The following is a 25,651-nucleotide window of genomic DNA, read 5'->3' on the forward strand; positions in this document are numbered from 1 at the left end:
GACAGAGATAATAATACCTACCTGGCTATTATAAAGTTTAAATGAGTACAGTACTTGAAACAGTAATTGTTAAATTAGCATTTAACATTTGATAATACTGTTACTTTTGTTATTATTATTATTATTGTTATTATTAAAGATTGATTGGATCAATTCATATTGTCCATAAAATCCTTTACTAGGTACAGCATTATATACAAATCATTTCATCCCTTCTGAAACTCATTATATAAAATGAGTGAAATATGACTGTATATATATCACAGAATCATTCTGATGACTAAACAAGGTGAAGTTCTTAATGTAATACTTAGAATACAATAAGTATTCAATAAATAGTGTCATGATGATAATGATGATAAAGATGATTTACCTGCCCTGTGGAAAATAAGTGTAGGTTAGCAATCAGCCCTTTTGAACAACAGGACTTTTACTGTTTGGTTGATACTGACTCAGAACTGTTTATCCTATTGCTAAATTCATTCTTTCAAATGCATACTCATCTCTTTCTCTTCTCATTCTCTCTCCTATGCTTGCTCTGGTTTTTGCATGGTAAAGGTATCTACTTTGCAAAAGCACTCATGGCATAGAATAGCTTACCCTTTCAAAGATCTAGCTGAATATTTTATGAAACAGTTTTCATATTGTGAAATAATGATCTAATATTTCCTTTTTCTTTGGACATACAGGGTCAAATTCTCAATGTTTATGAACCAGCATCTGACCCTACACTTAATCTCATTTACCTAGCTTACTTCACCATAAATTTGGCCTCATCAGATCATTTTTTGTGTAAAATTTTGATATTTTGTTCATAATATATTCTTTGCATTAATTTTTATTTTAAAAATTACTTAAAAATATTATTCATCTTGATTACTGAGCTTTTTGGGGCCCCTTAAATTTTTACCCTAGGTGAGGGCCTCACTTCCTTCACCCTAGTCCAAGTCAGCTCTAAACAACTGGAGAACATCATCATACAACTATAGAGCTGATTGTGATAGTGGGATATACCTTTTCAAAATATAAATATGGAAATAAATATGGAAATATAGCAAATTAGTATTTGAGTTTTTACTATCCATTGATTAAGAAAATAAATAATAACAAAAGCTGCCATGAATTTGGTTAACACATTGAAGTGAATTTTCATTTTAATTTACACAATAGTTTCTATATATATTGGAAAACAGTCATATGTTGAACTTATTCTTTCAATCTCTAGAAAATGTTTTGTATGTCATTTATAATAATAACTCTGTTCTTCTCTCCTCACAGTAATCTCTTGACCACAGGTGAAGAATCACTACTATAAGAATTCAGATAAAATAGGGAAAATCAGTGTGCCTAAAACATATTCTGGGAAAGGTAGAACTTTGGATTAAGTTTGATTAATGAGTAGAAGAAAAGGAGGAGGTGGGGAGGAGTTAGGATGGTGGAGAAGTATGGAGACCTTGGGCTTTCCTCATCCCTCAAACACAGCTGTATTGAGGTCATATCACATGGGACATTCAGGAAACTAGTCTAAGGATTTTTAGAAGGATCTCCACAGTAGGAAGGAGACAGTGTGGCAGATGCAAGGTGCGTGGAAGTAATTGGGGGAAAGAAACACTGTGGTACCACTGAGGGGAGGGAACCTTTTCCATGGATAGAGAAAAGGGAGAGAAAGAGAGAGGCATCAAGAGAGTGTGTTGTGGGGTTCACAAAAGATGAAAGCCGGTCTACATCAAGGACTGGTAGGCAAGGGGATCTGCATATTCCAAGTTTTTTTGCAAACAGAATGTGAAAAACTCTCTACACCATAGACTAGTGAGCAAGGGGATGCTCATGTTGCAGGTTTTTTTGCAAATGGCATATGGTGCTCAAACTCTGAGGTTTTGGAAGTGTGCGACTTTCACCAGAGCAGAGCTGTGACATATACTCCTGGGGAGAAGTTAGATGCTGTCCTGAGAGTGCAAACTTGGTGTAGCAATCTTCTTGGTCACACAGGGAGAGAACATTCCCCTTCCTGGAGTACATTTGGAAGAGGGCATTTTGCCTCTCCAAGGGCAAAACCCCATAAGCACCAGCAAACTGCCTTTAGTGTGCAGGTGACAGAGGCATGCACAGAGGGTGGGTAACCTGGTTGCTGCTTTTGCCTGTGCTACATTATAGATTCCATGAACTGTGCAGGCGCAGGACTATTTTTCTAGGACAAAGGACACCAGACACAGCACAGCTGTGAGGCTGTACTCCAGAGGAGGGGAGCAGGTCTGTCCAATGCCAAGTCCTTAAAGATTAGGAGTTTAGAATCCCAGCCATGCACCAAACATAAAAAGCAGAATTGCTGTGGCACCAAGTGCACTTTATTATCCTGTAAGAACTTCCTGAATAATTGGTGGAGTGTGAGAACACTGGTCCAAGGACAAGAGAGTGAGATGGCACCATTTTCAACTTCAAAGAGCCACACAGTGGCCCCCAGTGGAGGTGAGAGCTGCTTACACCAAACCCCACCCCCCTGTGCCTAGCAAGTAAGTGCATATTTACCAGGGCAGGTCTGACTCTGAGCCAGTACAGTAGGCCTCTTCCCCTGATGATCAGCACAGGCAGCACCCTGCATACACCAGGTCTACTGATCATAGAGGGCTTCAAAGCATCACCTGAAGTTCTGGTGGAAGTAGGACTAGTCTTTAATTTTTTGTTTTTTCTTTTCTTTGTAATTAGGCTTATATTTTGTGTGTGTTTGTTAGTTGTTTCTTCATTTCCTTTTTTGGGGGTGGGGTGGGGGATCAGGTTTCTTTTGCTTTTATTTTCCTTTTTCTTTGGAATCAAGTTTGTAGTTTTTTGATTGTTTGTTTGGGTTTTTAGTTCCTTTTCCTTTTTTCTTTTTTAGATTAGGCTTTCTTTTCCTTTTTCCCCCCAGGCTTATGTTAACAAATAACAAATAAATCAAAGCAAACCTAGTTAAAGGTTCAAATACTCCACACTGCAAGCAAGGAGGAACTCTGCAGAAGATTGAGCAATGGGAAAAAAAACAACCAAAATATAACAGCAGGGTGCACACAGCATATACCGGAAATATTTCCTGAAGGGTTGGACAGTGTATGAATGAACCCTTTATAATATAGCATTACTCTCAGATGCAGGAAACGTAACAACTTTTCAAAGCACACAAAAGACAGAAACTTAGCTAAAATGACCAGACAGAGGAATTTTCCCCAGAAGAAAGGTCAAGAAGAATCATAGCCAGAAACTTGCTTAAAACAGATATAAGCAATATATCAGAACAAGAATTTAGAACAACAGTCATAAGACTACTTGCTGAGCTTGATAAAAGCATAAAAAACAGCAGAGAAAACCTTGCTGCCAAGATAAAAGAAATAAAAGCTAGTCAGTCTGAAAAACAATGCTATAACTGAGAGGCAAAACTGACTGGATATAATCACAATGAAGATTAAAGATACAAAGGAGAGAAAAAGTGATATAGAAAATAAAATTGTGGAAAATGATGAAGCTGAAAAGAAGAGAAAACTATTAGATCACCAAAGTACACTCAGGGAACTCAGGTATTCCATAAAACAAAGTGATATCTGTATCATAGGAGTCCCAGAAGAAGAATAGTGGGAAAGAGAGGCAGAAACTTTACTTGAACAAATAATAGGTGAGAATTTTCCTAATCTGGGGAAGGAAGGAGGCATTCAAGCCCAACAGGCACAGATAATTCTGTTGTGCCCAAGATTTATGTATCGGAGAAACCACCAAGGAGCCGACACCAATGCAAACACACGAGGGTTTATTTACAAGCTCGAGCTTAGGTCCAAGTATACTTGACACAGCGGAGCAGGGACTTGGACCCTGAGGTGGTCTGGTCTAGGGGACCTCCAGAAGGGGTGGAAGAATTTCTCTACTTCTGTTTATATTCTGATATGGGGCTTTCAAGGGCATTAAGCTCTGTTCTCATTCTGATATAGGACGTTGAGCTCTGCTCTCATTCTAATATGGGGCTTCTTGCCACTGGCTTTGAGCTCTGTTCTCATTCTAATATGGGGCTTCCTACCACTGGCACTGAGCTGTTTGCATTCTAAAATGGGGCTTTCTAGGGCATTAAGCTGTAAGCTGTTTTTTTCTGTAACTGAAGTAAGATAAAGTTCAGCTCTTATTCACAGGGGCCTGAGATGGCTGTACTTGTGCTAACGCTGAACTTAAGGTGGAATGGCCTTAATTTTCTTGGCCTCCACAAATTCCCTTCAAAATAAAAAAATAATTATTAATTAATAAAATTAAAAAACAAAAAATGAACAGGTCAACAATAAAGACATGTAATAGTGAAAGTTACAAAATAGGAAGGTAAAGAGAGAATCCTGAAAGCAGCTAGGACAAAAGTCCCTTAATTCCCCAAGGTAGACACATAAGGTTAGCAACAGATCTGTCCACTGAAACTTTACTGGCCAGAAGAGAGTGGCAGGAAATATTCAAAGTGCTAAATGGGAAAATATGCAGCCGAGAATACTTTATCTATCAAAGCTTATCATTCATAATAGAAGGAGAGATAGTTTTCAAGACAAGCGAAAACTAGAGGAGTTCATGAACATTAAACCAGCTATACAAGAAATATTAAAGGGTACTCTTTTTTTAATAATAAATTTATTTTTTATTGGTGTTCAATTTGCTAACATACAGAATAACACCCAGTGCTCATTCCGTCAAGTGCCCCCCCAGTGCCTGTCACCCATTCACCCCCACCCCCCGCCCTCCTCCCCTTCCACCACCCCTAGTTCATTTCCCAGAGTTAGGAGTCTTTATGTTCTGTCTCCCTTTCTGATATTTCCCCATTTCTTCTCCCTTCCCTTCTATTCCCTTTCACTATTATTTATATTCAAGGGTACTCTTTGAGAGGGAAAGAGAAACTAAAAGCAACAAAGACTAGAAAGGAACACAGGCAATTTATAGGAATGGTGACTACAGATAATACAATGACACTAAAATCATATCTACCAGTAATTACTCTGAATCTAAATGGACTAAATGCTCCTATCAAAAGACATATGTCAGAATGGATTTAAAACAAAACAAAACAAGACCCATCAATATGCTGCTAACAAGAGACTCAGCTTAGGCCCAAAGACTCCTCCAGACTGAAAGTGAGGGAGTGGAGAACCATTGCTCATGCGAATGGATATCAAAAGAAAGCTGAAATAACCATATTTATATCAGAAAAACTAGATTTTAAACCAAAGACTGTTAGAAGATATGAAGAAGGACACTTTAACTTAATAAAGGGATCTATCAAACAAAAATATCAAACAATTGCAATATTTATTCCTCTAACTTGGGAGTAGTCAAATATATAAATCAAAACAAATATAAAGAAATTCATTGATAATAATATAATAACAGTAGGGAACTTTTAACACCCTACTCATGGCATATAATAACAATAGGGAACTTTTAATACCCTACTCATGGCACCCTACACATGACAGATCATGTAAGCAGAAGATCAAAAAAGAAACAAGGGCTTTGAATGTGACAGTGGATCAGATGGACTTAACAGTCATATTCAAAGTATTTCCTCCCAAAGCAGGAAAATACACATTATTTTTTAATGTCCATGGAATATTCTCCAAAATAGGTCAAATACTGGATCACAAATCAGGACTCAAACAGTACAAAAAGATTGAGATCATATCATGCATATTTTCAGACCACCATGCTATGAAATTTGAAGTCAACCACACACACAAAAAAATTGGAAAGCCCACAAATACATGGAGGTTAAAAAACATCCTACTAAAAAATGAATAGATTAATCAGAAAATTAAAGAAGAAATCAAAACATACATGGGAGCAAATGCAAATGAAAACATGACAGTCCAAAACCTTTGGGATGTGGCAATATAAGTCCTAAAAGGGAAGTGTATAGCAATACAAGTCTTCCTCAAGAAGCAAGAAAAGTCTCAATTACACAACCTAACCTTACACCTATAGGAGCTGGAATAAAGAACAGCAAATAAAGACTATGTCCAGCAAGAGAAGGGAAGTAATAAAGATTAGAACAGAAGTCAATAATATAGAAAGACAAAACAAAACAAAACAAAAAAACAGAAGATCAGATCAAAGAAAGTAGCAGTGGGTTCTTTGAAATTAACAAATTTGACAAACCCCAAACAGACTTATCAAAAAGAACAGAGAAAGGACACAAATAGAATCATTAATGAAAGAGGAGGGAATACAACTAACATGGCACAAATACAATTATAAGAGGATATTAGGAACAATTATATGCCAACAAATTAGGCAATCTGGAAGAAATGGATAAGTTCCTAGAAACCTAGAAACTACCAAAACTGAATCAGGAAGAAATATAAAATTTGAACCAACCCCTAACCAGTAAAACAATTGAATCAGTAAGCAAAAATCTCCCAATAAACAAAAGTCCAGAGCTAGATGCCTGCCTGGGGAAATTGTATCTAACTTTTAAATAAAAATTAATACCCATTCTACTGAAACTATTCTAAAAATTGGAAACAGAGAGAAAACTTCCAAACTCACTTCATAAAGCCAACATTACCTTGATTCCAAACCAGACAAAGGCCCCACTAAAAAGGACAATTACAGACCATTATCCCTGATGAACATGGATGGAAAATTATTAACAAGATGCTAGTTAATCAAATCTAACAGTACATTAAAAGGATTATTCACCATGACCAAGTGGGGTTTATTCCTGGGCTGCAGGGGTGGCTCAATATGTGCAAATCAATCAACATGATATATCATGTTAACAAAAGAAAAGATAAGAACCACACGATCTTCTCAATAGATACAGAAAAAGCATTTGACAAAATACAGCATCCCTTCTTAATAAAAACCCACAAAAAAGTAGACATACAGGGAATAACCCTCAACAACATAAAGATATATACAAAAGACCCACAGCTAAAATCGTCCTCATTGGTGAAAACTAACAGCTTTTCCTCTAAAGTAAGAACACAACATTGATGTCTATTTTCACCATTGTTCAACATATTACTGAAAGTCTTAGCCTGAGCAACCAGACAACAAAAAGAAATAAAAGCATCAAAATCAGCAAAGAAGATGTCAAACTTTCACTCTTTGAAGATAAGATGATACTCTGCGTAAAAAATGTGAAGAACTCCACCAAAAAAATGTTAGAACTAATATAGGATTTCAGCAAAGTGCCAGGATATAAAATCAACAGAAATCTGTTGTATTTCTATACACCAATAATGAAGCAGCAGAAAGAGAAATCAATGTATTGATCCCATTTATAACTGCTCCAAAAACAATAAGATACATAGGAATGAACCTAACTAAAGAGATAAAAGATGTGTAATATGAAAGCTATAGAACCCTTATGAAAGAAATTGAGAAAGACACACTAAAAAAATGGAAAAATATTCCATTCTCATGGATTGGAAGAACAAATATTGTTAAAATATTTGTACTATCCAAAGCAATCTACATATTCAGTGTAATCTCTATCAAAATAATGCCAGCATTTTTCACAGAGATAGAACAAACAATCCTAATATTTGTGTGGAACCAGAAAAGATCCTGAATAGCCAAAGAAATGTTGAAAAAGAAAACCAAAGGTGGAGGCACATCACAGTTCCAAACTTCAAGCTGTATTACAAAGCTATGATCATCAAGACAGTATGTTTCTGGCCCAAAAAATTATACATATAGGTGAATGGAACAGAATAGAGAACTCAGAAATTGACCCACAACTATATGGTCAAATAATCTACAAAACAGGAAAGAATACCCAATGGAAAAAAGACAAGTTTCTTCAACAAATAGTGTTGGGAAAATTAGACAACTACATGCAGAAGAATGAATCTGGACCACTTTCTTACACCATACATGAAAATAAATTAAAAACATATGAACGGCTTGTGTAAGATAGTAATCTATCAAAATCCTAGAGTAGAACACAACCAACATCTTTGAAGTCAAACATCAGTGACCTCAGCTGCAGCAACTTCTTGCTAGACAGGGATCCAGAGGTAAGGGAAACAAAATAAAAAATGAACTATTGGGACTTCATCAAGATAAAAGGCTTCTGAATAGGAAAGTAAACAATCAACAAAAAATAAAGGGAACCTACAGAATGGGAGAAGATATTTGAAATTACATATCAGATAAATGCCTAACATCCAAAATATTTAAAGAACTTAACACCCAAAAACAAAAAAATCCAGTTAAGATATGGGCAAGAGATATTAAGAGACATTTCTCCAAAGAAGACATCCAAATGACTAACAGACACATGCTCAACATCACTCATCATAGAAATACAAATCAAACTGTAATGAGATAACTCCTCACACTGGTCAGAATAACTAAAATTAACAGCTCAGGAAACAGCAGGTATTAACGAGGATGTGGAGAAAAGGGAACACTTTTCCACTGTTATTGGGAATGTAAACTGGTACAGCCACTCGAAAACAGTATGGAGGTTCCTTTAAAGGTTAAAATTAGAAGTAACCTATGATCCAGCAATTGCACTACTAGGTATTTATCAAAAGGATACAAAAATAGTGTTGAAGATGCATATGCATCACAATGGTTATAGCAGCATTATACACAATAGTCAAAATATTGAAAGAGTCCAAGTGATCATCAACTGACTAATGGATAATGAAAACACACACACACACACACACACACACAATGGAATATTAGCCATCAAAATGACTGAAATCTTGCCAATTTCATTCATATAGATAGTACTAAAGTATATTATGCTAAACGAAATAAGTTAGAGAAAGACAAATACTATATTATTTTATTCATATGTGGAATTTAAGAAATAAATAGATGAACAAAGGGGAAAGGAAGGAAAAATAAAATAAAAACAGGGAGGCAAACCATAATAGACTTTTAACTATATGGAATAAACTGAGGGTTGATGGAGTGGAGGAAGGTGGGGGGATGGGGTAAATGGATTATGATGGGCATTAAGGACAACACTTATAGTAAGCATTGGGTGACATATGTAAGTGATAAATCACTGAATTCTATCCTTGAAATTAATACACTATATCTTAACTAACTTGAATTTAAATAAAATCTTGATAGAAAAAAAGAAAAGGAGGAGAAAGATGTGGAAAGACTTTCTATTTATTGAGGGTTTGGGGATTTCCCAGGTCAAAGCCAGTCACCTTACATTTGTCCTTTCATTTATTCCTTACATCCCTTTGAAGTAGGTGTATTATACCCACTTTCCGTACAAGAAAATGAAGTCTCAAAGTATTTAATAACATGACTGAGGTCTTATATCCAGTAAATTTGTATAGCCAGAATTCATACCCTGGATCTTACCTTAGCATTATTCTAATAAGAAGTACAAAAACCAGCTACTGTTAATGTTGGTAAAGTGAATTTGAACTGGTAAGCTTGGACTCCACAGGAGTTATAGCAGTGGTTTGCTTTTACACTTATTCATTTGGGAGGCCCATCTTAATTACCTATAAGTAATTAATAGGCCCATCTTGAATAACCTATTGAGAAAGCTTGTGCTGTTTCTACACCATCATTCAAGAGATTATTTCATCTTTGACTTTACTATTAATGTTTAACTCTTTTGCCTAGGCTCTTCCCATGTTCCAGAATAATCATAGGCCATTTGAAGCAGGTCATTTGACTGGTCCTTTCCAAATTTCTCAAATTGCATGTGAAGAAGTAGGTTCCTATTATACAGGGGTTGCTCCAAAGTAGAAATACTCTTAACTTGCTCACTTGCTAAAAACAATGGAGTGAACATTATAAAATCAATTCTATATTATGCATGAGGAAATGGTTTTCTTCACTTTAGTTGTCTTTGATAAATTTTATAAAGTGAATTTATGAACAGTTCAATGCAATTCTTCCATTTAAAAATTTTAATGATTCTTTTCTAACAATTTTGTTTATTATTTTGTGTCCAAAGACAGCCAGTAGATGTGATTGTGATTACATTGTTTTATGGCAACAAAATGTTACAACAAAATGTTCTCCATTGTGTATTTTTCCTGTAATATGGAAAAAACTTCCTTCTTTTTTGAGAGGATGTGTGATATTTAACATAGCATTAGACATTATTGAAATTAAAAGTTCTTAGATGTGACTTAACTGGAGTTATTCATCTTTTTTTTCCCCAATTCTGTCTCCCTCTAAAATCATTAAACCTCTCTGAATCTTGAGGCACACAATACTTGATCATGTCTGTATTTGCTGGGTAATAGTGGTTTACCAAGCATGTTCTAGTACCATGAAGGATTATAATTCTGGGCTTTGGACTAAGTCCTTTTGTCTTCCTTTAAAATTTTTGTGAGAGTGTCTTTGACTTATGCCAATAGTTAGTGCGTATAATTATGAACTGATAAGCAGTCATGAAATATCTGAGTTTCCACAGGTTACATAGTTGAACAGTTAAGAGCATAGGGTTTAGATTCAGACTGTATGGGTTAAAATTCCAGGTAGTGGTTTAAACCATCATTCACTGTTGGTTATCCTGAGAAAGTTACTTAACTTTTCCTTCTCAAAGGCTCGATTTCTTTTTTGTCAAATAAAGATAATTTCAATTTTACATTTTTCTTTTTAAAATTAAGATAGTATGATATGCTTTACATTGTGCCTAGCACATAGTGGGCACTTGATAAAATGTAAGGTATCATGATGATGATGATATTTAATTTTAATGAAGAAAACATGCATTTATGAGCTTAAGGGTTTGGGATCTAATATGTCTTCCAGGGACCACTACCAAACTATCTCAGAAAAGCAGTTGCCCTTATGTTTTGGGACATTTAAAGGAGTCTAATTTTAAGAACTCAGAGCTTGCAAGGATGGGGAAAAGAAGAAAAAGTTTAGTGAATTTATCTTTTTAATGTTTGTGCTTGCTAGGTAGTTGGGTATCCCTGAAAGGTGAACATGCATATGAGGAGAGGGAAAGAAACAGTGCCTCAAGTAAACAGTGAAAAGCAATAGTTCACTGTTTCTCACATATGATTAATAGACTGCCCACCTGCACCTAGAAAGGTGTTTATTTTTTTAAAATAACAGAATTCTGAGCCCATTCAAGAATTCTTGAATTATATTCCAAGTCACATTAAGGTCTGAAAATCCAATAGTATATGAAATTAGGTTGATGTGGGTTCAAATCCCATTTTGCCACATAATAACTATGTCCAAAGCTTCTACTCTTCTCATGTCACTGCCAATTCTGCTGTTAGCTCCCTCCCTCCCTCCCTCCCTTATTTCCTCCTTGTTACTATATAGCCAATCCCAACTGCATAAACTCATTTAGGTAGTTGTGCAACCAGCCATCTTTTCCCCTGAGACCATTGCGTTGTTATCACTTGACTGTTCCTTACTGAACTTAAACAGTGTTCTTGCTAACAAGTATTTTTTGTTTACTTCTCATTCTCAATGGTTGGTCCTGATATAGCTGCTAGTCCTCCTTTCCAGTTTCTATGTAATTTGAGTTACTGTCTTGATCAATCAGATGCCAAGTACTATAGACTTTTCTATTAGTTTACCCACTTTACAGATCTTATAGAAAACTTGTAAAGCCCAGAAACTCTATGATGGCTCAATACTTCCTTGTATCCTAGTGCTGGTAAAGTACTATATCTTATTCATCAGAAAAGAATACATGTATTAGGTGTGGGAGAAATGGACTAGGAGGCTACATTTGAGCTGGATTTCAAAAAATAAGCAAGATTTTACTCTTAGTGATGGAAAAAACCATTCCTGAGAGAGGCAACAGTAAGAGCAAAGATATGACTAGGAGATTGGTGAATGTCTCAAGGATTCTATAAACATTTCATTGGTATTCATAATGTAGTGGGGGGAAATCCCACAGGATGCTTGTTCAAAATGTCATTCATGGACATTGTAAACATGTTGAATTATGATCTGTAGGAATGTGACTCAAGAGTCTGCATTTTGAGCATCAGAAGCCACATCAAAAAGAATCAAGTACTATAAGTAACTAACGCTATGGAGCTGAGGACCTGGGGAGACCAAGCCAAGTCTTTCTTAAAGAGCTAATAACTACATAGCTTGAAAAATGAATAATTAATTCCTAAAAGAAGTGGCAGTGTTTAGAATTAGTCTAGTCCAGGGAACCATTTGAGATATAATACATAGGATTCTAGGAGAAAAAGAAAGAAACTGATCTGAAATTCAGTAATTTTTGTGGTGTGTGTGTGTGCACGCGCACACAAGTGTGTATATGCACATGTGGGTAGGTGTGTAAGAAAGAATAGAATAGAATAGAGTAGAGTAGAAAAGAAAGTGAAAAGAAATCCTGATATGGTTTTGTAGTACCAGGGAATCCTCCGTAAGAAAGCAGATACAGTCTGTAGATTTGAGACTATGGAAATCAGATAGACTCAAGTGAGAAGTATGGTAGTGAGACAAAAGTCAAGAAATTTTATTGATTTAAAACCTTACTTTATTATATTTACAAAGTCCTTTCACATATTATCACAGTTAACATTAATACTCATAACAACTTATGAGCATAAGTATTCACGTCACTCTTTTGGACAGTAGAAAGCTAAGGCCCAGAAAATTTAAGTGACTAACTTATGATCATCTATCTAGTAGTTAGAATAAATTAATTCTGAACCTACTTTTCTAACTCAACGTTGAGTAATATTACCAATACACCAATACCACCTCTCTCACCTATGTAAATAATAACATCAGTAATAACAACTAACATTACTTAAATGCTATGTGTCAGACATTGTTTTTAGCACTTCGTATGTGTTGATTCATTCAATCTTCTTTTTTTCTAGAATCATTTTTATCTAAGGTTGGTTTCCCATCCTGACTTTTAAAATTCTTGCATCTAACATATGTGCCTTCCCTATGCAGATCCTTACAACTCTTTGTAAAACACATATCCAAAAATGGTGGAAGAACGCCCAAAAAAAAGGACCAGTGGAAGGGCACTTATAAGCTACAGGACTAGACAGGTCATGTTTATTTATGACTATGTTCATGTAGCTATCTCTGATGACCAGTTCTAAGGAAGTAATTAAGTAGTAGAATACCACCTAACTTTAAAATGTTGATCAACAGTGCACATTTCCATGAAGATTTTATTTGAGCTTCATCTTTTGTGAGCCTTAGGATATTGTGCCAACATACAGCATGCAATATCATTCATGTTTGTTTCCCTAAGGTGTATTTTTCATCTTTGAATTGTTTGCTTTCTCAAACACACACAGGTAGAGAGCAAAAACCTATTATCTATTTGTAAATAGATAGTCATCTTTTAACTCTAACCAATTCTAAATAGATTTTGTAGCTCATATGTTAAGTATTTGTTTACATGTTTAAAAAAGATTCTTTACTGTCCATAAACAGAAGACATTTTAGATGTTGGGTAGAGGAAGATAAAAACCTGGGAGGAATTAGAGGCACTAGCAAAGCATTTTTACATGCCTTATCTCTTTGCCTGCCTCTTTTCTGGCTTAGTTTTGGGGCCTGAAAATCCATACATTCTGTTTTTCTTGTGTTCGTTTTCTTATTATTTAGAATTGGATCAAAACAGGTTTTGACTGAAAGATGAAAATACTGCTAGTCAATAATTTTACAGTGGTTATAGTGCCAATAGAATAAATCCAGTTAGTATTCTCATGAGAGGAGAACCATCAAAATGATACATTGTGGTGTAAATAAGGTCTTCTGCCCTGAAGAGGCCTTAACCTAAAAATATTTATTGAATACCCACAATGTGTGAGACATTCTGGTATTTTGATGGACACAAACATAAATTAGATGTGGAACCTCCTCTTGAGGAGATTGTAATCTAGTAAAGATAACAAAGCTTGCATGCTAATGTGTGTATATATTTTAGACTGCATTTATGTGGTAACAGCTCTATAAGACATAGACTTATATCAACAATTACCTGTGGGAGTAGAAAACAAAAGAGAAGCTTAATGCATTAATTTACCAATTGTTCATTCCTTACTGTGCATATAGTCAGTATATGTTTATCATAAACAAAATCCTCTTCAAATGCTATAAAAAAGATAGCATTTACTGAATTTATCATCATTTTATTGTGCTGAGGTAGCTTTTTTCCTTTGTTAGGATGGTACATTTTGCTGTCCTACCCATGGGTTGATTTCCCTAAAAATAAAGGACTCCTGGCTCAATTTATTTAAAACATAACTCAACATCTTTACTCTCTGCTCCTTCTTTCACCATCTTTGCCCTCTCAGATATACCCTCTTCAACACACATTTATATAATACACATTCATATGGAAGTTCTCCCTTCATTAACAATGTTCTGCTTTTGCCAGTTGTCCCATGTTATTGTCAGCATCATCTTTTAATGAAATGAGAAATTTTGTTTTAAAAACCAAGTCCAGGCAGCCTCAGTGGCGCAGCGGTTTAGCGCCACCTGCAACCCGGGGTGATCCTGGATACCCGGGATCGAGTCCCATGTCAGGCTCCCTGCATGGAGCCTGCTTCTCCCTCTGCCTGTAACTCTGCCTCTCTCTCTCTCTCTCTCTCTCTCTCTCTCTCTCTCTCGGAATAAATTAATAAAATCTTAAAAAAATAAATAAAAGCCAAGTCCATTAATTAGCACTTACTTGTTTCCTTGCACTTGTCCTCTGTGTTTTGGAAGTCATCTTTCACTAATAGCATGCATCAATTAATTAACATATGAAATTATTTCATCAATTTGTTAGTGTGTTTTCCTATTTCCTATTTATTGTCTGCTTCTCATTAGATTATAAACTCCATAGATGCAGGGACCTTCCCTGCATATTTATTGCTCTTATCTCTGTTTCTTACAAGTACCAAGAACCAAATAGGTTCAGCTCAATAAATACTTATTAAATGAGTGATTGAATTTAGGGACTCCCAAGTGGCTCAGTTGGTTGAGTGTCTGACTCTTGGTTTTGGCTCAGCTCATAGTCTTGGAGTCCTGGGTACCAGCCCTCATTGTGCTCTACACTCCGCAGAATCTGCTTGTCCCTCTCTCTCTCTCCTGACTTGCATTCTCTATCTCTCCCTTTCTTGCTCCCTAATAAATAAATAAAAGTAAATGAATGACTGATTTCAAAACTCCTAACCCTTAATATTTCCCAAAAATTCTATCAATTTATCATTTAATAATGTTTCTTAGATTTTCTGCTTCCTACACACTTCTATAGTCCACACCTTCCAATTGACTCCTTGTCCCTTTAGACTTAAAAAATAATTTATTACCTTCAGTCATTTTTTAACCCATTCTGCATATTACTGGTCTACCAATTTCCTTCCTGTATCCTTCATCTCATTTCATAACTTAAGAATCTTTTTCAAATGCCTCTTGGTTTAAAGGAAAGAAATGATGTGAAAGCTTAAAGTGCTTTGTGAAGGTTAGATCTTTCTGTTGCTTATTGGATTATAAAATTTATCAGCAATTATTTCCACCCTATGTCTTTTCATATTTCTTTTCGATAACACATTTTAGACCTTCCACTTTAGTAATTTTGATAATCTGATGAAAAGCTTGGAGACTCTTCCCAAAGATACACTCATAAATGTTTTAGAGAAAGAATCCTTTTCATAATGTGAATCTTACAATAAAACATTTCATTATATAAAGTCTCATATTTTTATAAACTTTCACATGCCTATGACTTCTGTTCCTATGTAGTACTTTTATCTTCTCAAACTGTAGTCCCCAGAACATTTAGTGTAATGTTGAACTCAGAACAAGCACTTCATAAATACTTACTGACCTGACATACAGATTCTTATCCATTTGTGTTTCTGTGAAAAAAAAAAAAAAAACTAAATTCTTTTTCATTTAATTTATTTTATTGGAATTTAATTTGCCAATATAGCATAACAACCAGTGCTCATCCTGCCGTGTCCCCCTCAGTGCCCATCACCCAGTCACCCCAAACCCCGCCCACCTCCCCTTCCATTACCCCTTGTTCATTTCCCAGAGTTAGGTGTCTCTCATGTTTTGTCACCCTCACTGATATTTTCACTCATTTTCTAACCTTCCCTTTTATTCCATTTCACTAATTATTATATTACCCAAATGAATGAGACCATATAATGTTTGTCCTTCTCCAATTGACTTATTTCACTCAGCATAATACCCTCCAGTTCCATCCACGTCGAAGCAAATGGTGGGTATTTGTCATTTGTAATAGCTGAGTAATATTCCAATGTATACATAGACCACAACTTCTTTATCCATTCATCTTTCGATGGACACTGAGGCACCTTCCACAGTTTGGCTACTGTGGACATTGCTGCTATAAACATCGGGGTGCAGGTGTCCAGCATTTCACTGCATCTGTATCTTTGGGGTAAATCCCCAAAAGTGCAATTGCTGGGTCGTAGGGCAGATCTATTTTTAACTCGTTGAGGAACCTCCACACAGTTTTCCAGAGAGGCTGTACCAGTTCACATTCCCACCAACAGTGCAAGAGGGTTCCCCTTTCTCCACATTCTCTCCAGCATTTGTTGTTTCCTGTCTTGTTAATTTTCACCATTCTCACCGGTATGAGGTGGTATCTCATTGTGATTTTGATTTGTATTTCCCTGATGGCAAGTGATGCAGGGCATTTAATCATGTGCTTGTTGGCCATGTCTATGTCTTCTGTGAGATTTCTGTTCATGTCTTTTGCCCATTTCATGATTGGATTGTTTGTTTCCTTGGTGTTGAATTTCATAAGTTCTTTATAGATCTTGGATACTAGCCCTTTATCTGATAGGCCATTTGCAAATATCTTCTCACATTCTGTAGGTGGTCTTTTAGTTTTGTTGACTGTTTCTTTTGCTGTGCAGAAGTTTCTTATCCTGATGAAGTCCCAATAATTCATTTTTGCTCTTGTTTCCTTTGCCTTCATGGATATATTTTGCAAGAAGTTGCTGTGGCTAAGTTCAAAAACGGTGTTTCCTGTGTTCTCCTCTAGGATTTTGATGGAATCTTGTCTCACATTTAGATTTTTCATCCATTTTGAGTTTATCTTTTTCTGTGGAAAAAATACTAAATTCTTATTCAGCAAAAGGTTGACAGAAACCTGAAAGTAACTAGGCAGTAATAGTTGAGAATATCTGTGAACTGAAATTTTAGTTTTAAAAACTAAAGCTACAAAGAGGCAGAACCAGAAAAATTACAGAGAAGTAAGAGAACTATTCTGATTGTGTTGGTAGTTACATGACTTTATGCGTGTGTCAGAATTCATAAAATTGTACACCAAAAGAGTAAATTTCATAGTGTATAATTCAAAATAAATTTAGAATCTCTTTAAATATTTTTTTAAGTTTGAAATACTCTCTGCACTCAGTATGGGTCATGCACTCATAACCCCAAGGCCAAGAGTTGCACGCTCTACCAACAGAGCCAGCCAGGGACTCCTCAAGTATTTTTAATATAGTGAAGTTTTCAACTTTGTTTAAAACAGCTATCTACTAAGCATGCCTCTATGTTTTAGAATTATGACATTGTGATTATTTTTTTACTCTAAGGCATAATAACTCTGTAATTCATTTTTTAAAATAATTTTATTTTTTTATTGGTGTTCAATTTGCCAACATACAGAATAACACCCAGTGCTCATCCCATCAAGTGCCTGCCACCCAGTCACACCACCCCGCCCTCCTCCCCTTCCGCCACCCCTAGTTCATTTCCCAGAGTTAGGAGTCTTTATGTTCTGTCTCCCTTTCTGATATTTCCCACTCATTTTTTCTCCTTTCCCCTTTATTCCCTTTCACTATTTTTTATATTCCCCAAATGAATGAGACCATATAATGTTTGTCCTTTTCTGATTGACTTATTTCACTCAGCATAATACCCTCCAGTTCCATCCATGTCGAAGCAAATGGTAGGTATTTGTCGTTTCTAATGGCTGAGTAATACTCCATTATATACATAAACCACATCTTCTTTATCCATTCATCTTTCGATGGACACCGAGGCTCCTTCCACAGTTTGGCTATTGTGGACATTGCTGCTAGAAACATCGGGGTGCAGGTGTCCCGGCGTTTCATTGCATCTGTATCTTTGGGGAAAATCCCCAGCAGTGCATTGGTGGGTCGTAGGGCAGATCTATTTTTAACTCTATAATTCAAATTAGTGTTGTAATTCTCTTTATCTCTCCTTCTTTAAAATAAATTAGTATGGTTGTTGAAAGTATACATCCATCGGTATGCAGTAGTTTAATTTATGAATAGTCTACCAACTTCAATTATATCTTTCTCATTTATTTATGTATTTATGTATTTGTGTATGTATGTATGTATGTATGTATGTATGTATTGGAGTTCGATTTGCCATCATATACTATGACACCGAGTGCTCATCCTATCAAGTGCCCCCTTCAGTCCCAGAAACCAATCACCCCACCCTCCTGTCCACCTCCTCTTGCACTACCTCTTGTTTGTTTCCCAGAGTTAGGAGTCTCTCATGTTCTGTTATGCTTTCTGATATTTCCAACTCATTTTCTTTCCTTTCCCCTATAATCCCTTTCACTATTTTTTATACTCCCTGTATGCATAAAACCATATAATGTTTGTCCTTCTCCGATCGACTTATTTCACTCAGCATAATACCCTCCAGTTCCATCCATGTCGAAGCAAATGGTTTATATTTGTCGTTTCTAATGACTGAGTAATATTCCATTGTATACATATACCACATCTTCTTTATCCATTCACCTTTTGATGGACAACGAGGCTCCTTCCACAGGTTGGCTATTGTGGACATTGGTGCTATAAACATTGGGGTGCAGGTGTCTCAGTCTTTCACTGCATATGTATCTTTGGGGTAAATCCTGAACATCGCAGTTGCTGGGTTGTAGGGGAGCTTTATTTTTAACTCATTGAGGAACTTCCACACAGTTTTCCAGAGTCTCTGTAGCAGTTCACCTTCCCACCAAAAGTGCAAGAGGGTTCCCTTTTCTCCATATCCTTTCCATCATTCATTGTTCCCTGTCTTGTTAATTTTCACCGTTCTCACTGGTGTGAGGTGGTATCTCATTGTGGTTTTGATTTGTATTTTCCTGAATGCAAGTGATACAGAGCATTTTGTCATGTGCTTCTTGGCCATGTCTATGTCTTCCTCTGTGAGATTTCTGTTCATGTCTTTTGCCCATTTCATGATTGGATTGTTTCTTTGCTGTTCAGTTTAATAAGTTCTTTATAGATCTTGGATGCTAGCCCTTTATCTGATAAGTCATTTGCAAATATCTTCCATTCTATAGGTTGTCTTTTAGTTTTGTTGACTGTTTCTATTGCTGTGAAGAAGCTTTTGATCTTGATGAAGTCCTAGTAATACATTTTTGCTTTTGTTTCCCTTGCTTTCATAGATGTATACTTGAAGAAGTTGCTGTGCCCAAATTCATAGAGAGTGTTGCCTGTGTTCTCCCCTAGGATTTTGATGGAATCTTGTCTCACATTTAGAACTTTCATCCATTTTGAGTTTATCTTTGTGTATAGTGTAAGAGAATGGTCTAGTTTCATTCTTCTGCACATGGCTGTCCAATTTTCCAAGCACCATTTATTGAAGAGACTGTCTTTTTTCTGGTGAATAGTCTTTCCTGCTTTGTTGAACATTAGTTGACCATAAACTTGAGGGCCCTCTTCTGGGTTCTCTTTTCTCCTCCATTGATCTATGTGTCTGTGTTTGTGCCAGTACCACACTGTCTTGATGATCACAGCTTTGTAGTACAAATTAGAATCTGGCATTTGATGCCCCCAGCTCTGGTTTTCTTTTTCAATATTCCCTTAGTATTTGGGGTCTTTTCTGATTTCACACAAATCTTAAGACGATTTGTTACAACTCCAAAGAAAGTCCATTGTATTTTTTTAAGATTTTATTTATTTATTCATGACAGACACAGAGAGAGAGAGAGAGAGAGAGGGAGAGTGAGAGAGAGGCAGAGACACAGGCAGAGGGAGAAGCAGGCTCCATGCAGGGAGCCCAACATGGAACTCGATCCCGGATCTCCAGGATCATGGCCTGGGCTGAAGGTGGCACTAAACTGATGGGCCACCGGGGCTGCCCAAGTGCATGGTATTTTGATAGGGATTGCATTGAACATGTAAATTGCCCTGGGTAGCATAGATATTTTCACAATTTTAATTCTTCTAATCCATGAGCAGGGAATATTTTTCTGTCTCTTTGTGTCTTCCGGAATTATTTTCAGAAGTATTCTGTAGTTTTTAGTGTATAGATCATTTATCTCTTTGGTTAGATTTATTCCTATGTATCTTATACTTTTGGGTACAATTGTAAATGGAATTGACTCCTTAATTTCTCTTTCTTCAGTCTCATTGTTAGTGTATAGAAATGCCACAGATTTCTGGGCATTGATTTTGTATCCTGCCACATTACCGAATTGCTGTATGGGTTTTAGCAATCTGGGGTGGAATCGTTGGGTTTTCTATGGACAGCATCATATCATCTATGAAGATGGAGAGTTTCAGTTCTTTGCCAATTTGAATGCCTTTTATTTCTTTTTGTTGTCTGATTGCTGAGGCTAGGAATTCTAGTAATATGTTGAATAGCAGTGGTGAGAATGGACATCCGTGTTATGTTTCTGATCTTTGGGGAAAGGGTTTCAGTTTTTCCCCGTTGAGAATGATATTTCCTGTGGGCTTTTCGTAGATGGCTTTTAAGATGCTGAGGAATGTTCCCTCTATTCCGACACTCTGAAGGGTTTTGATCAGGAATGGATGATGTATTTGGTCAAATGCTTTCTCTGCATCTATTGAGAGGATCACATGGTTCTTGTTTTTTCTCTTGTTGATATGATCTATCTTGTTGATTGTTTTAACAGTGTTGAACCAAACCTGCATCCCTAGGATAAATCACACTAGGTCATGGTGAATAAACATCATAATGTACTATTGGATCCTATTGGCTAGTGTCATGTTGAGAATGTTTGCATCAGTGTTCATCAGGGGTATTGGTCTATTTTTCTCCTTTTTGGTGGGGTCTTTTTCTGGTTTTGGAATTAAGGTGATGCTGACCTCATAAAATGAGTTTGGAAGTATTTTGTCCCTTTCTGTATTTTGGAAGAGCTTTAGTAGAACAGGTATTTTTTCTTCTTTGAACGTTTGATAGAATTCCCCTGAAGCCATCTGGCCCTGGACTTTTGTGTCTTGGGAGGTTTTTGAGGACTGCTTCAATTTCCTACCTGGTTATCAGCCTGTTCAGGTTTTCTATTTCTTCCTGTTCCAGTTTTGGTAGTTTGTAGTTTTCTGGAATTGAGTTCATGTCTTCAAGATTGCCTAATATTTTGGTGTATATTTGCTGATAATACATTTTTTTGACCTCTGAACCTTTTGTTGGCCTCCTGCTCCTCAAAGGGTACCCTGTTTTGCTGCCTCAGCGCCTCAGAATTTTGGTGTGGTTGGTCTCAGACACCACCTTGCCATCCATGATCTTGCGGGTGGTGGTTTTCTGGATGGCCTGCAAGGAGTTGCTGCTGTCCAGGGCATCAGTAAGACTGAAGTCCTCCCCGTCTTCCAACAGGTGACAGTAGGTGGCATTCTCAGCCTCCAGCTTGACCTTGACATTCAGCAGGGCCTCAAACTTCTGTGCCTGGCACTGACCCTCTGCCCTGGTCTGGGACAGCTCTGACTCCAGTTGCAGCAGGACCCCGGTGAGTTGCTCCATCTGCATCGCATAGTGAGTCTTGACCTCCCTCAGGCTGTTCTTCAAGCTGCCCTTCAGGTTTCTCATGGAGTCCAGGTTGATCTCCAAGGACTGGACGGTACCTCTCATCTCCGTGAGGGTCATTTCAGCTTCTCTGATCTCAGCGGTCTGTGTGGTGACCACTGTGGTGCTCTCCTCGATCTGCTGAGACCAGTACTTGTCCAGTTCTTCCCTGTTCTCCTGAGCCAGCTCGTCATACTGGGCCCGGATATCTGCCATGCTCTTGCTGTGGTCCTGAGATTTCGGGGCATCCAACTCCACCGTCAACCCAGAGTTGGCGATTTGGTTTTGTAGACCCTTTACTTCTTCCTCGTGGTTTTTCTTCATGAAGAGCAGCTCCTCCTTGAGAGCTTCGATCTCTGTAGCTGCAGCCGAGTGACATTGGTGTCATCAATGACCTTGCAGAGCCCATGGATGTTGCTTTCCATGGACTGCCGCCTGGCCAGCTCCCTCTCATTCTTGACACGCAAGTCGTCAGCAGCAAGCCGGGCATTGTCAATCTGCAGAACGATGCGGGCATTGTCCACAGCACTTGAAAGATCTGAGCCCTCAGGTCCTCGATGGTCTTGAAGTAATGCCCCCAGTCTCTGACCTGGGGACGCTTCTTCTCCAGGTGTTCCCGGATTTTCATCTTCAATCTCTGATTATCAGCCTCCAGGCTCCTCACCTTCTCCAGGTAGTAGGCCAGGCAGACATTCAGGTCTTACATGGTCTTCTTCTCGCCCTGTATGCCCCCTATGCCCGCCAGACCCCCGGCCATCCCCGCAGCCGGGCCCCTGGATCCCCAAGTGCCCCGGAAGCTGGTAGAGCAGGATATGGAGATCCGGAGCCCTGCGCCTGCATAGACGCTGGCGCACTGCTGCTGATCGGCCGGACCTGGTGGCTGGGCGACTGCACAGAGCCCAGGCACCGATAGTTGGAAGAGAAGGTGGAGCAGGTGGTGAAGCTCATACTGCTTGAGAGCCAGAGGGCGACTCAGGAGGCCAGGGCTCAGGCTCGGGCCAGGACTGATAATACGTTTTTAAAATTGTTTGTATATCCTGGGTATTGCTTGTGATCTTTCCTTTTTCATTCATGATTTTATTAATTTGATTCTTTTCTCTCTTTTGTTTTTAGTAAGGCAGGCTAATGGTTTATCTCTTATTAATTCTTTCTAAGAACCAACTCCTCTTTTCTGTTTTTTTTTTTTTTTTTAATCTGTTCTACAGTTCTTCGGTCTCTCTTTCACTGAGTTCTGCTCGAGTCTTTATTAACTCTCTTCTTCTGCTTGGTGTAGGTTTTCTTTGCTGTTCTTCCAGTTCCTTTAGGTGCGAGGTTAGCTTGTGTTTCAATTTTCTCCAGTTTTTTGAGGGATGCTTGTATTGCGATGTATTTCCCCTTAGAACTGCTTTTGGTGTATCCCAAAGATTTTGAATGGTTGTATCTTCATTCTCATTAGTTTCCATGAATCTTTTAAATTCTTCTCTAATGTCCTGGTTGACCCTTTCATCTTTTAGCAGGATGCTTTTTAACCTCCATGTGTTTGAGTTTCTTCCAAATTTCTTCCTGTGATTTAGTTCTAGTTTCAAAGCATTGTGGTCTGAAAATATGCAGGGGCAATCCAAATCTTTTGGGTTCAGTTGAGACCTGATGTGTGACCCAGTATGTGGTGTAATCTGGAGAAAGTTCCACGTGCACTTGAGAAGAATGTATATTCAGTTGCATTTGGATGCAATATTTTGTATATATCTGTGAAATCCATATGGTCTAGTATATCATTTAAAGCTCCTGTTTCGGGGGATCCCTGGGTGGCGCAGCAGTTTAGTGCCTGCCTTTGGCCCAGGGCTCCATCCTGGAGACCCGGGATCGAATCCCACGTCGGTCTCCCAGTGCCTGCTTCTCCCTCTGCCTATGTCTCTGCCTCTCTTTTTTTTTTTTTTTTTAAAGAAATCGTTTTTCTTTTTTTATTTATTTATGATAGTCACAGAGAGAGAGAGAGAGAGAGAGAGAGGCAGAGACACAAGCAGAGGAAGAAGCAGGCTCCATGCACCGGGAGCCTGACGTGGGATTCGATCCCGGGTCTCCAGGATCACGCCCTGGGCCAAAGGCAGGCGCCAAACCGCTGCGCCACCCAGGGATCCCTCTGCCTCTCTCTCTCTCTCTCTCTATCTCTCTCTCTCTGTGACTATCATAAATAAATAAAAATTAAAAAAAATAAAGCTCTTGTTTCTTTGGAGATGTGCTTAGAATATCTGTCATTTGCAGAAACCCCCGTGTTGTAGTCTCGCAGTATTAGGGTATTATTATCTAAGTATGTCTTAACTTTGGTTATTAATTGATTGATAATCTTGGCAGCTCCCACATTACAGACAAATAATCATGATTGTTAGGTCCTCTTGTTGGATAGATCCTTTAAATATGATATAGTGTTCTTCTTCATCTCTTACTATAGTTTTTGGGATAAAATTTAATGTATCTGAGATGAGGATTGCTACCCCAGCTTTCTTCTGAGAATCATTTGAATGGTAAATGGTTCTCTACCCTTTCATTTTTAGGCTGTAGGTGTCCTCAGGTCTAAAATGAGTCTCTTGTAGACAGCAAATAGATGATGAGTCTTGCTTTTTTATCCAGCCTGAAACCTTGTGTCATTTTATGGGATCATTAAGCCCATTCACACTCAGAGTTACTATTGAAAGCTATGAATTTAGTGTCATTGTAATACCTATTCAGGCCCTGTTTTTGTGGATTTTTTCCTTTGGGCTTCCTATTTCTTTTACAGAATCCTCCCTAATATTTCTTGTGGAGCTGGTTTGGTGGTCACATATTTTTCCAGTTTCTGCCTATTTTGGAAGACCTTTATCTCTCCTTCTAATGTTAATGTGAGCCTTGCTGGAAACAGTATGCTTTGCTGCATGTTCTTCTCATTTAGTACCCTGAGTATATGTCCCACTAGCCCTTTCTTGCCTCGTAGGTCTCTGTGTAGAGGTTTACTATTAATCTAATATTTCTCCACCATATAAGTTACCAATCTGTTATCTCCCAGTGCTTTAAGGATTTTCTCTTTAATTTTGAAATTTGCAAGTTTCACTTTTAAATGTTGAGTTGTTGAACAGTTTTTGTTGATTTTGGAGGGACCTCTGTATCTCCTGGATCTAAATACCTGTTTTCCTCCCCAAATTAGGGAAGTTCAAATCTATGATTTACTCAAATATGCTTTTTCTGTCCCTCTGTCCCTTTCAGCTCTCTCTGTAATCTCCAATTATATGTAGACTTTTCCTTCTGAGACTATCATTTATTTCCATAAACCTTTCCTCATGGTCTTTTAATTGTTTTTCTGTTTTTTTCCTCAGCTACCTTCCGTGCCATCAACCTGTCTTCTATGTCACTCACTCTTTCTTCTACCTCATTACCCTTCATCGTTAGGACTTCCAGTTTGGATTGCATCTCATTTAATTGATTTTTAATTTCAGCCTGATTAGATCTAAATTTTGTAGTCATGAAGTCTCTTGAATCCCTTATGGTTTTTTTCCAGAGCCACCAGTAGCTTTATAATTGTGCTTCTAATTGGGTTTCTGACTTTGAATTATAATCTAAATTCTGTAACTCTGTGGCAGAAAGTACTGTTTCTGATTCTTTTGCATTGAGTTCTTCCTTCTAGTCATTTTGCTCAGTGCAGAGTGGCTGTATGAGTCGGTTGAGTCAAGAATATCAACCACAACCTAAGTAAATTTCACTCTAGATGATTTTGATGAAGCCAGAGACCAGAAATTGAAAACAAAGATCAGAACGAAATAAAACAAAAGCACCACTAAAGTGAAAAACAAATTTTAAAACAAAGTAGTAAAAAATAAAATGCCAGGAATCCCAAAGAAGAAAAAAAAGAAAAGTGAAAAAAAAGAAGATAAATAAGCAAAATTAAAGAGGGAAAAAAAGGAGAAGAAAAGGGGGGGTTGCTGGAGACGTTCGTGGTGACAAAGTTGTAGTG

General features: G+C 37.4%; 1 protein-coding gene and 1 pseudogene across 1 annotated transcript in view; one reads left to right on the plus strand and one right to left on the minus strand.

The window, feature by feature from the left end:
• Positions 1-25,651, plus strand: part of SH3BGRL (SH3 domain binding glutamate rich protein like) — a 144,715-nt gene that overhangs the window by 40,358 nt on the left and 78,706 nt on the right. The window lies entirely within an intron of this gene.
• Positions 21,300-22,638, minus strand: LOC112933578 (keratin, type I cytoskeletal 18 pseudogene; annotated as a pseudogene).

This window comes from Vulpes vulpes, chromosome X, assembly GCF_048418805.1.
Source record: "Vulpes vulpes isolate BD-2025 chromosome X, VulVul3, whole genome shotgun sequence".
Classification (NCBI taxonomy): domain Eukaryota; kingdom Metazoa; phylum Chordata; class Mammalia; order Carnivora; family Canidae; genus Vulpes; species Vulpes vulpes.